This window comes from Lissotriton vulgaris, chromosome 2_1 (assembly GCF_964263255.1).
Source record: "Lissotriton vulgaris chromosome 2_1, aLisVul1.2, whole genome shotgun sequence".
NCBI lineage: Eukaryota > Metazoa > Chordata > Amphibia > Caudata > Salamandridae > Lissotriton > Lissotriton vulgaris.
Genome location: NC_141687.1, coordinates 483,062,806 through 483,075,270, shown reverse-complemented (window position 1 = coordinate 483,075,270; position 12,465 = coordinate 483,062,806).

The following is a 12,465-nucleotide window of genomic DNA, read 5'->3' as shown; positions in this document are numbered from 1 at the left end:
GATAAGCTGTGTGCATTATTTCTGAGATGTGTGAAGTCTGACCCAAAGCTAAAGATGAACTCGGTAGTCTTCACAATTGTCACTGTGGCCAAATGCACTTAACATCTGTTATCAAAGATGATGTAACCAATATAAGTCACACACAACAGAGCTAGCATTTGCACAGTGACATGTGGACTCTGACATGAAGTAGGCCCTTTAAATTTGTAAGGCTTTCAGAAACGATGTTCAGCTTCTTTAAGAGTGTGATTCAAGAAAGTTTAGACTTGAAGTATGCCAATATACTCAACAATGGGGAGATTTACTAATACATTGCAGCGTCGTGCCAGGTGGTGCAAAGTGTGGGCGTAAGATTTTCTTTCAAGGGCAATGAGTAATTTGCCATATAAAAAGTGAAGCACCGGTGGTGCAAGGAGCTTGTAAACACACCCCTTAATGTCTTATAGTAAATTGCGCTTTGCACAGCTTTGTGCAACAATGCCCCAAAATGCCAAAGATTAAATCTATATAACAGTTTAGTGCCCCATTCAGATTCATTCAGGGATACTCTCAGCAATTTAGGGTGCCAAACCAGTGTAAAAAAATAACCCTGAATGGCAATCCATGTACTGCAAATAACTGATTTCATGATACTTTTGTACTGTAAACAATGCCTATTGTTTGAAAGACAGTTCAGACTATAGGTTTTACTGTAGACACAGTGCAAGTGATAGTAGTGAACAAATAATATACAGAGAGTTTAGTTTGCAGGGACGCACATTAGTAATGATCCATTCAACTAACACAGGGTCATTTAAAGTGCAAAATTAAATTGGTGAACAAAACTACACACTGTTGATGTTTTAACCCCAATACATTATTTAAACTTGGACTTCCGGAGGACAAGAGACAGGTAGCAACCTAAATGTCAGGGTGAGAACTGTTAATCCATCTAGAACAAGGAATGAGAAGTCAGACGTTATTGATCGCTGTGGCATAGTACTGGAGAATTCAACACCTATATAAAAAATTCGAAAGAAAAATAAACAGACCTCTGACTTATGGGGTAGCATCAACAACATAGGTTGGCAAGGCGCTTACACTACATGCGAATAACTGGAGCATGAGCCCAAATCGACTGATGAGTGCCAATGGGTGCAACTGTACCTCTGATCAAATTACAGGTTATTAGTGCATGAACAGGTCATACATCCCAAATGGTGATTCTACTTAAAGAAAAGTAAATAAATGGTTTAATGTTTATAGAATCAATTTCCATTGACAGCTATCATGTCTGGGAAACATCCTTTACCCCACATTGTTTACTCTGTAAAAACTTTTACAGTGCAGGGCATTACACCACAAACTGTTACTACGCATTCCCCAAAGTAACACCCCATTGGAGTTAGAAAAGTAATTGTGTTGTAATGGGGAATGCATTGTAAGGCATGAAACAGTGGGTGTGTTCTAAATTCGTAAAAACAAACATTGTTTCTGGCATACATTAAGTAACACAATACAGAACCACAAGGCTGAATGTCACTCAAGCGTCGGTGAAACAGGCATGTTATCAGTGGGTATGTAGCTCAATCCATGAGCGCAAACAATATTGCTGGGTGGGTATTAAATAAAGCAACACTGAACTTTTCCCATATGAATCAACAGGTGGCTAGTGCTGTGAGATACATGCGGTTACCTTAATTGCAAATGCTTGCGATGAATCGAAATGCTATCAATGAAAGAAAAAGAGAAACTAATAAGAGTGGCTTTCATGGATTTTAGCCTGCAGCAGTGGCTGGTGTTGTAGAATTCCCAAAGTTAACTTGATTTCAAATATCGTGGACCTATCAAAGTGCATCAATAAAGTAATATAAGATCTGTGCATAGTCGATGCATGGAGATACCTATACTCCTGGGAGAATGACCCCTCATTTTGTTTTACCTGCTCAAATCACTTGTGCATAGATACATTCTTTACCTCTCATTCCCACTCCACTTTTTCAATGAAGCAAGAAATTCAGATATCACAATTTCATATTTTTACAATTGAACAGAAGATCTGAGAATGGAGGAGATATGCAGATCTGCAACAGGGTGACAAAGGGTGATATTTTGACCAAACACAACCTTGGCCCATCACTTTCTAAGGTAACTGTAATGACCTTCCTTGTTTGCACTCCTTTAGTTTCTCTCCTCATCCTCAGCCTCACACCTCCGCTCAATCTTTCCGTAGCTCATCTGCCTTGCTGCTGATCCCCTGGCTCTTTCCCTCCTCAGCCCGCCTTCTTCTCTGGTTAGCACCATGAAAAGTCAAACTGCCCGGGGCTTGTGAGGCCATCTTCCAGTATTCTTCCCTAACCCCCAAGCACAAAATACTCTGAAAATCAAGACTTGAAATCTTGAGAGATCCGATTACCCACACGGTTTGGCTAGAAAACTGGCCAAAGTCTATAAAAACTGCATCTATTTCCTCAAGCCTTGCTTGGCTTCAAGGGTTTCTGAACCAGACTTTGCCTCCTCACAGAAAAGGAAATTCCACCATCCACTTCCAAAGACTTACCTGCTCCAAACCTCCATCATCTTCTTCTTGCCAGTAGTCTTTAGCATCAACTCCTCCAGTGATCCTCCTGATTGGCATCATCCCGCCAAGGACTACAAGAAAAAAGAAAAGAAAGAACTAAATGAAGGCAATGGAAACGTATCAGCATAGCTCATCTACGAAGTACTCTGAGCCAAAATCCCTTTCTGAACAATAGACAATCCTCTAAATGCTTGCTATTTTCCCTAAGAGACTGTACACTACGAAAGATAAAGACAAGACAATGAACTCCTGCCAAACCATTTCTGGGACAGATTTTAACCCCACTCTGACTGGTGCTACTCTGGCTACTTAAACAATTTACTAGGGACAGCTTAGGTTTGAGTTATATCTGCCTGTGACGGGTGCTGTCCCTTTGAAACTTGTGCAGTTGTTGGGCACGTCCCCCAGGAAATTATACCTACATCCAGTCAAGGTTTTTTGTTCCTTTTCACGCCTCCAATTAGGCTGTCACGTGAGAGTTGGGTATTGTGTCTAAATGGGCTACTAAAGACTTTAGACATGAAAATGCCGAAATTCTTAAAGTGACTTTGTCAAATAATAATTTAATTTCAGTCTAACCATCAAATTGGATTTTGCATTTCCTTGCATCATGCTCCTAGCCATTCCAAAAACTGAAGTTTTGATTTCTAGGCTGTTATAAGGTAACCCGGTGCTTTTTTATGGGAGAGGGTTCACTGATAGAATATAAATGGTAAAAACATTGAAGGTAAAAATAGCGAAAAAATATATAAAATAGCGACTCCCTATGCTTAAACAGGTAAGTAATAAAATATTGATTCAAAAATATCAAAGTTAATAAATGTGTATGTAAAATGTTGATTTAAAGATATAAATACAATACAATAATTGATATTAAAAATATACAATAATAATATTATCTTTAACAAAATAAATTACATCTAATATACATTTTAGAAAATTATAAACACACAAACACAATAATGTATAGATATATATATATTAACTTTAAAATAATGTATTAACTATTATCTTTATTTAATTTGTTTTACTTTTAAATGATATAAAAATAAAATATATACATATATTAATAATTTTAAAGGAGAAAAAAACTATCTATAATTGATGAAAACATGAAACTATTAACCCTGCAAACGGTATCAACAAAGGGTTTGTGGACTTAAATCACCATTTCCCTCGATTTCAGGTACTGGCAGACTTTTGTCAAAAAAACAAAATTTTTTACACAGTTTAGGCATTTTACTGGGACCTGGTCTATTTTTGCTATTTTTTAAATTTTCAACCTTCTTCTAGTTAATGTTAGAAATGGATATGAAAGCAATAATGGATCTTGGAAAGGTATACATTTAAGAAAAATAATCAGAATTCTGATTTTAGCAAGGGGTCATTTGTGTAGATCCTTTAAGATTTCTTTATAGAAAGTAACTGTTGAAAATAGGAAAAAATTAAAAATGAGTTGAAAAAAACCAGCCATTTGTGCCAACATTTTCACCAGTAAATTCTTCTAATTATGACAAATGTTTGAAAGCAATAAACTATTACATCCACTGGATATTTCTGGTTGGGGGATGTATAGGACTTGTAGGTTCACTAAGAACAAGACAATTCCAGAGCCAATGACTGAGCAGCATCTTGCAATGTTTTTTTATTATGTACCGGGGTATGTAGCAATTCATTTGGGAATATATAAATACAGTGAAAAATCGGAATGAAAAACACCTATGTATTTCTGAAATTGGAACACAATATAGAGTTTAGAAACAGCAGCTTTTTGCACATTTCCAAAATTGTGAGTACCCAGACTAGCATGAAAATTATAGGACATTTTTCAAAGTGACTCCTTTTTTACACACTGTCTTTCATTTGGAAGGCAGAAATGCATCAAAAGACAATAGGTAATAACAGTTCCTCTATAATTTTGTGTTACTCTAAGTCTCCCGATAAAAATAGTGCCCACAACAGGAAGCGGTCCAAAATGCAACGTGGACATACTTTATTTTTGTAGTGAAAACTGACCCTTTTTTGGCAATGTGCCTAGCTGTAGATTTTGAACCCTAGTTCTGCTGGCCCCAAGGGAAACCTATCAAACCAATACATTTTTTAAAACTAAACACCCAGGGAAATCTAGGATGGGGTCATTTGTCTGGCTCCCACCAGGTTCTGTTACCCAAAATCCGTTGCAAACCTCACACTTTGTCAAAAAAAACACATTTTCCTCACATTTCTGTGGTGGAAAGTTCTGGAATCTGTGTGGATCCACAACATTCCACCCACTCTGCATTTCCCAAAGTCTTCCGAGACAAATGGTACCTCACTTGTGTGGGTAGGCCTAGTGCCCGTGACAGGAAACGGCCCAAAATGCAACCTGGACACACCACATCTTCACAGTGAAAACTGACCCTTTTTTGCAAAGTGCTTAGCTAAAGATTTTGAACCCTAGCTCTGCCGGTACCTAGGGAAACCTAGCAAAAAAAAGCCAGCATAATCGCTGGTTCCTAGTGAGCTTTTTCCCCCCCTGGGGGCAGATCAGGGGTCACTGCCTCTATTCGCCCCCGGGGGGGCAGAAAGACTGTGGCATATTTTTGGGGCAGTGTGGGTATGACCTCACCCCTGAATTAAAAAATATATATATTTCCTGAGACCTAGTTTGCTTTCTTCCCCCCCTTCCCCCGGGGGAGCAGATAAGAGGCTAATACCCCAATATGCCTCTGTGGGGACAGAAAGAATGTGGTAATTGATTTTTGGGTGGGGGCATTACCATGCCTAATCTGGGCAGCCCCACCACTACATCATAATTAAAAAAATCCCTGGTGCCTAGTGGGCTTTCTGCCCCCCGAAGGCAGATCAGGGGCTATTGCACCATCTGCCCCTGGGGGGAACAGAAAGGCTGTTGCATTCTTTTGGGGGGTTTGGGGGCATTGGCTTGCACATCTTTTGTAGCCCCCACCCCTACAACAACAAATGAAAACTGGTTTCTAGTGGGCTTTTTGCCCCCCGGGGAACAGATTGGGGGCTACACCCCATCTGCCCCTCGGGGCAGAAAGACTGGAAATTCACTGGGAGTGGGGGCATTGTCATGCCCATTTTGAATTTACTGTGGGTGGGGGCATTGTCATGCCCATTTTGGGCAACCCCCACACCAACATAAAAAAAATCTCTGGTTTCTAGTTTGCTTTCTGCCCAGATTGGGGGCTACTGCCTGGTTCTGCCCCATGGGGGGGAGGCAGAAATACTGACATTTCTCTGAGTTGGTGGGGGCATTGCCATGCCCTTTTTGGGCATCCCCCACCCTAACCTCATTAAAAAAATCCCTGGTTTCTTGTGTGATTCCTGCCCAACCCCGGGCTGATTGGGGGCTACTGGTATGCCCTAAAAAATATGTGGGAGCAAAGGCCCTTGCCCAAGGTGCCGCTCCTCTCTCCCTGGTGTCTAGTGGGTGGATCCCTGCTTGGCGATCTCCCTCCTGAGGCCCTCCCCAAGCAGTGATCCAATAGGGACGGGTACCATTAGAAAGGGGAGCTTCTCCCCTTTCCAATGATACGTCTCCCATCTTTCTATGTGCTTGGGCAGCTGAGATAGCTCCTGAGCATGGGGAAAGTGAAGCTGAGATGAGCCTCTTGGCTCATTTCAGTTTCGGTTTCACTGAAATTACGTCAGCGCGACGTGCGCGATGATCATAATTTCAGGGGAGCAGCCTCGGGAGCTGGGGAAGCACTTCACCAGCTCCTTAGGCTGTTGGGGGGTAAAGGGATTCCCTCTGGTGCCCACACCAGCGGGATTCCCTGTGCCATGTGCGAGGACAGCCGGGGCCATCCTAGGCACATGAGCACTAGTGCGTCGGACGGACCCAGCCGTCCGATGCACCAAAGGGGTTAAAACAAAATGTTAAAGTATATTTTGCAAAACGCAATCAATACAACAATACTGAAAATGTTGGATAGTGAAACAATTAAATTTACTATTGGATAGCAGAGGGGTAAAACTTACTATTCCCACTTCAAAGAGTGCAACAGTAGGGAATGGATTTTGGAGTGGTAAAATGTACTATTCCCACTCCATTGACCGCAAAAGTAAGGTAAATGTTGGATAGTAGAAGAATTAAATTTAGTATTCAACTCCAGGGATTGCAACAGTAGAGAAATTGTCGCCTTGTGGAGGGGTAAAAATTACTATTCCCACTTCAGTGAGTGCAACAGTAGGGAGAGTATTGGATGGCAGAGGTTTAAAAATTACTATTCACTCTCCAGTAAGTGCAACAGTAGGGAGAGTGATGGATACCAAATGGGTAAAAATTACTATTCCTACTCCAGTTATTGCAACAGTAGGGAAAGTATTGGATAGCGGAGGGGTAAAAATGACGATTCCCACTCCAGTAACTGCAACAGTAGGGAAAATACTTGATAGTGGAGCGGTAAAAAATTACTATTCCCACTCCATTTAGTGCAACAGAGGGGAAAGGACAGGAAAGCGGAGAGGTAAAAATAATTACTATTCTAATTCCAGGTAGAGCAACGGTAGGGGTAGTGCTGGATAGCGAAGGTTTAAAAATTACTATTCCCACTCCAGTGAGTGCAACAGTAGGGAAAGTATTGGATAGCAGAAGGGTAAAAATGACTATTCCCACTCCAGTGAGTGCAACAGTAGGTAAAATAATCATAGCAATGGGGTAAAAATTACTATTCCCTCTTCAGTTAGTGCAACAATAGGGAAAGTACTGGATAGCGGAGGGGTAAAAATGACTATTTCCACTCCAGTGAGTGCAACAGTAGGGAAAGTGCTGTATAGCGAAGGGGTACAAATTACTATTCCCACTCCAGTGAGTGCAACAGTAGGGAATGTATTGGATAGCGGGGGGGTTAAAAATTACTATTCCCACTCCAATGAGTGCAACAGTAGGGAAGTATTGGATAGCAAAGGGGTAAAAATTGCTATTACCTCTCCAGTTAGTACAATAGTAGGGAAAGTGCTGGACAGTGGAGGGGTTAACATTTATATTCCCACTACAGTGAGTGCAACAGTAGGCAAAATATTGAATAGCAGAAAAAGACAAATTACTAATAACATTTAAACAATTCCAAAAAATGTAATAATCTTTAAAAAAACAATATTTTAAAGTATACAATTACATAAACTAACCATATAAAAAGAACACATATTATGATGTTAATACATATAACAAAAACCTACAAATACATTTATAAACAATATTTATTTAAGAGTAACAAATATTCACAAACAAACAAATTATTTAAAACATACGTGTATTTATTTTATTTCCAACCCTATTACACCTCATCAATAAAAAAGACATCAACATTTTTATTGAAATGTATTTCCAGTAATGGATTAGTACTGGATTTAAAACATATTATTGATAAAAAAGATAATAAACATTCATTGAGTACACCTTCTTTACAACTATATTATCCACAACACACACCTAAAACTAAATACACAATTATGATTATTAATTAATTAATACATTTAAATTAGTTAACAAATAATTAATAAGTCATCAATAAAAAATAAATTACTTCCCACCCTTCCCATCATTTACACCTCTAAACACTATAGCACACACCTACAATTATCTACACAAGCACAATAATGAATTACTAATTAACTAATTTAAATTAATCAACAACTAATTATTAATTCATCAATAAAAAATAAGTAACTTCCCACCCATCACACGATTTACACCTATAAACACCACAAAAAACACCTAAAACACACCTAGAATTAATTACACAATTAGCATAATTAATTATTATTTAACTAATGTTAGTTAATTAACAACTAATTATTAAACAATTATGAATACAATAATTTACACATTTGATGGTAAAACATCACAATCAAACAAATATTAATAAATGCTAATTATTCAATACATTTTATATAATTAAATTACTTCCCACCCTATTCCCCTATAAACCCACAACCAGCTACGGAAATAAAAATGCAAATTTCAAATAAAAAAAAATAACTACTATAAAAAAATCAATAAAATGTATATTATTAAATCACTCTATTCCCCTATAAACTCACAACCTGCTACGGAACAAAAAATGCTAAATTAAATTTAAAAGAATTTATTAAACACAAACTTTTTAATACATGTAATAAAAATACAAACCGTTCTTATACAAATATCACACACATATAAAATATATACTAAAAATACATAACATCAATAAAAAATCTATATTTTTAACAACTATCGGGGTGATTACAATTGTGGGCGGATTTGAGTCCGCCCGCCATTGTAGCGGTCCCGCACCACGTATTATGATGCAACTGTCATCATGGCGGTCGCATCATGCATGTGCCGAGTCTGGTGGCTCAGTGGACTAATGCTTCCACTGCAAGTGCCTGTGTTTGACCTCATGGTCACAGGTTTAAATCCCGGCAGGTCCACTCAGCCTTTCATCCATCTGAGGTCAAAAAAATGAGTACCATTGAGTTGGGTAACAATAAATATCTGTTTTTCAGCGCCAAGATACCTACAGGTTAATGTGCACTTTACAAATACACGTTATGTTAAGTTAACATTGCGGTGTGTGCTGCTGGCTACAGCACCCGCTGCAATGCTAAAACAGCATGTTATACGTTTCCCTGCACTACTTGGTAGGCAGCGAGTGGTGCCTGCCACTTAATGCAGGGAAATGTACCCCCATTCCACCACCACCTCCCTCAACACAAGGGGGGCCCGCAACGGGCCCCCAAAACCAATCTCCACCAGCCTTTCAATGGCAGTTTACCCGCCATGTAAAGGCTGGCTGCGGCCAGCAATGTAATTTTGTGGACGGTGCCTGCTAGGCACTGCCACCAGTTGCTGACCGCTCCACCAAACAATTGGTATGATTGCCAGTGGTGGAAGCGTCTTAGCGACCGTCGCGGTCCGTATACGATTCCCCCCTGCCATCGTAATATGGAGGATGGAAAATTGCTGTCAGATGCCGGAGGGCCCATGGGCGTAATCACCCCCTTTATTATTACAAACGATATTAAACACTTTGATATTTTTAAAATCGATATTACTTACCTAAGATAAATATCCTTGATTTTACTGTTGATATTCCTGACCCACAACATTTTTACCACAATATTTGTGCAATGCAATATTTTTACCTCAATATTCCTCCTCTGCACCATGGGAGAGCAAGCATTGCCACAGCGAAAAACGACTTTAGAGATTCACCACTGTCAGGCCTTTTAAATCTTAGGTACACATGCCCTTCTTTTTAAATACTATATAACCTTAGGAACAAACATTAGAAGTGACTTATAGGCATTAAAACTAACATCCCTCCGGTGCCTGTTAAGACAGTTCACAACTTGGGAGTACTACTAAATAGTAACTTACACCCAAGTGGACAAAACAGTGAGCACCTGCCTATCTCTGCTCCGAGCCTTGGGAAAAATTCTCCCTTTTTTACCAACTTCAGCTAGACCACAATTGTTAAGAAGCATTATTATGAGCAGATTACACTACGGCAATGCGCTACTACTAGGAGCCCCTGACTCCCTGCTTAAAAAGCTAGAAAGGATTCAAGTGATCGCAGCTAAGATGGCATTAAATAGACAACACAGATCCTCTGCCTCGCTTAGCTTGAAGGATCTCCACTGGCTAACTTTGGCCCAGAAAGTCTAGTTTAAGGCACTCTGCATCGTCTACAGGGCAGCTCCCAAAACTCCTCTAGTACTCTCCAACTAGAAACCTCTGCTCTTCTTCGGCTAAATTGATATGTACTCCACATTTCAACAAGGCCCGATTAGGAGGTAGATCATTCATTCTGGTAGCATCCAGACTTTGGAACTTACTACCTATTGAGATTATACAAAGTAACACTTTTCTGAGGATAAAGAAGATTTTGAAAACCAAACTCTTTCTGAGAAACTAAGTCTCAGCCTTCTGATCAGACCTTCAGTTACGCACAGTGCAATATTCTAATGGTAATCCCAGTGCCAGGATACCCGTTGGGTGGCAGCCGTGCTATATGAGTGCTACATACAATACAATTCATACAAAAATGAAGGTTTAGGACTGGCAAAGGGTTTATTTTGTCAGGTCGAATTTGCAGTTTTAAAACTGCAACAGAGGCTTCAAGGGCAGGCCTAAAGTCATGATTTGAATTGTTATGTTGGTGGTGGCGCAGTACATGCTGGAGTTCATGACTGACATTTATCGTACAGGCCATGAGTACCCTGGGTACCATATTCTAAGGACGTAGTGACAAGTTAAACATGCCAGTCAGGGATTAGCCAATTCTATGTGTTTTAGGGGTCAAAGCCTCATACAGAGGGTGCTGAACGGCAGCCCCTGTGTTAAAAAAGTCCATACACCAGTGAATTAGTCAAAAATTTGTAAGGTGCACATGCAAAAAGAGACCTTTTCTCACACTAAAGATTTCTTTTTTGCCAATCTATTGCTATTGTTAAGGCTTAATTCAAGTAGTAAACAATGTATAAATCAGCAAATACCTGAATTGACCAATTTTCTGAACATCAAAAGCACAATATTTTGGTTGTACATTGATATAATATATTCTTGACTTTTCAGTGTTGATAAATGCTTGTGTACCTTACAGAGAATCTAAAATACTACTAAAATGCGATCAACTATAATGATTCATTGGAATTTCAGTATATCGTCTTTATTCATTTAAATACACAACAATTAACAATGACATAAATAAAAAATCCTCTCGTTGAGAGGGGTTTGCAGCTAACAGCTCAATTAGAACTGCTTTTGACTAACACTAGAAATCTATTTAAACATTTGAAACTGGTTTCTTCTTGGACTGTTAACACCCAAATTAGTCTCTTCAACTGTGCATGTGAAGGCCATTCAGCTGAGTGTTAAGTATTGTGACATAATTGTAGTATTCCTCCACAGAAAAATATTTCCTATGCTGTGTTGGTAAACTTTTCGAACTGACTGTTAGTCAAAAATGGCATTAGTTTTGAGTGTTAAACTTGAAATGTCAATTAAGATTAATTGAAATGTTACAGTAGAAGGTCAGTACAATGCTTTCATTTGGTATCTGTGTAGCTTGGCTCTTGAGCCCATCACTTTGAGGATTTTAAGGCCCTTGATGTTCTAGCTATGACTTCGTTAGAAGGAAGGTCCAGTGGGAGTCTAGATATTTCTGTTAATCGTGTAGATTTAAAAGAACCCAAATTCCACTAAAAGTGAAATTTGCAAATGCTGTACGGGTAATACTGATGCAAAAAGCAAGTGAGATGATAATTATTCATTATTAATTTACACTTGAAGCCAAAGGAAGCACAAAGCCTGAGTCTGTTAGAAGAAGTTGAAAGGGTATTGAGTACAGCATCCCTGGCACTCATGTTATTGGTGGGGATTGGAATACTATATTACTAGAATGCGAGTGTGTGGATGAAGGATGGATCTGGTTACATATCATATGACATGAGATAATACTGGTAACCGCAACTACCTAGATATAATAAGGGTCGAGCGGGCACTTGTGTGAAGCTGCACATACACACTTTTATAATTAAAATTAAATTGATGCCATACATTGAACTGCAAAAGTGCCTATTTAACACCACAGTCCTATTATGCAACGTGCACACTTTCCCTGTTTGCGTCCGTCGCACCTTAAAACAGAAGCACCAGGGAAAAAGCATCCAATTACATGGAATTCGCGGCCCGCAGGGCAGCCTCAAACTTGGGCTGCCCTAGGGGCAGTCATTCATGTGAAAAACAGAGCAGCTGTTTGAAGCCACTCATTGCTTCACAGTGAAAGTGGTAACCCACCTGCAATTATAAGGGGGATTAGAGATCCTCTTGCAGGTGGGTGGGTGCAGTGAGTGGCTGCACCCGTGCAAAGGGATGTCTGGGGTGTCCATGGGAACCCTTCACCCATCCAGAG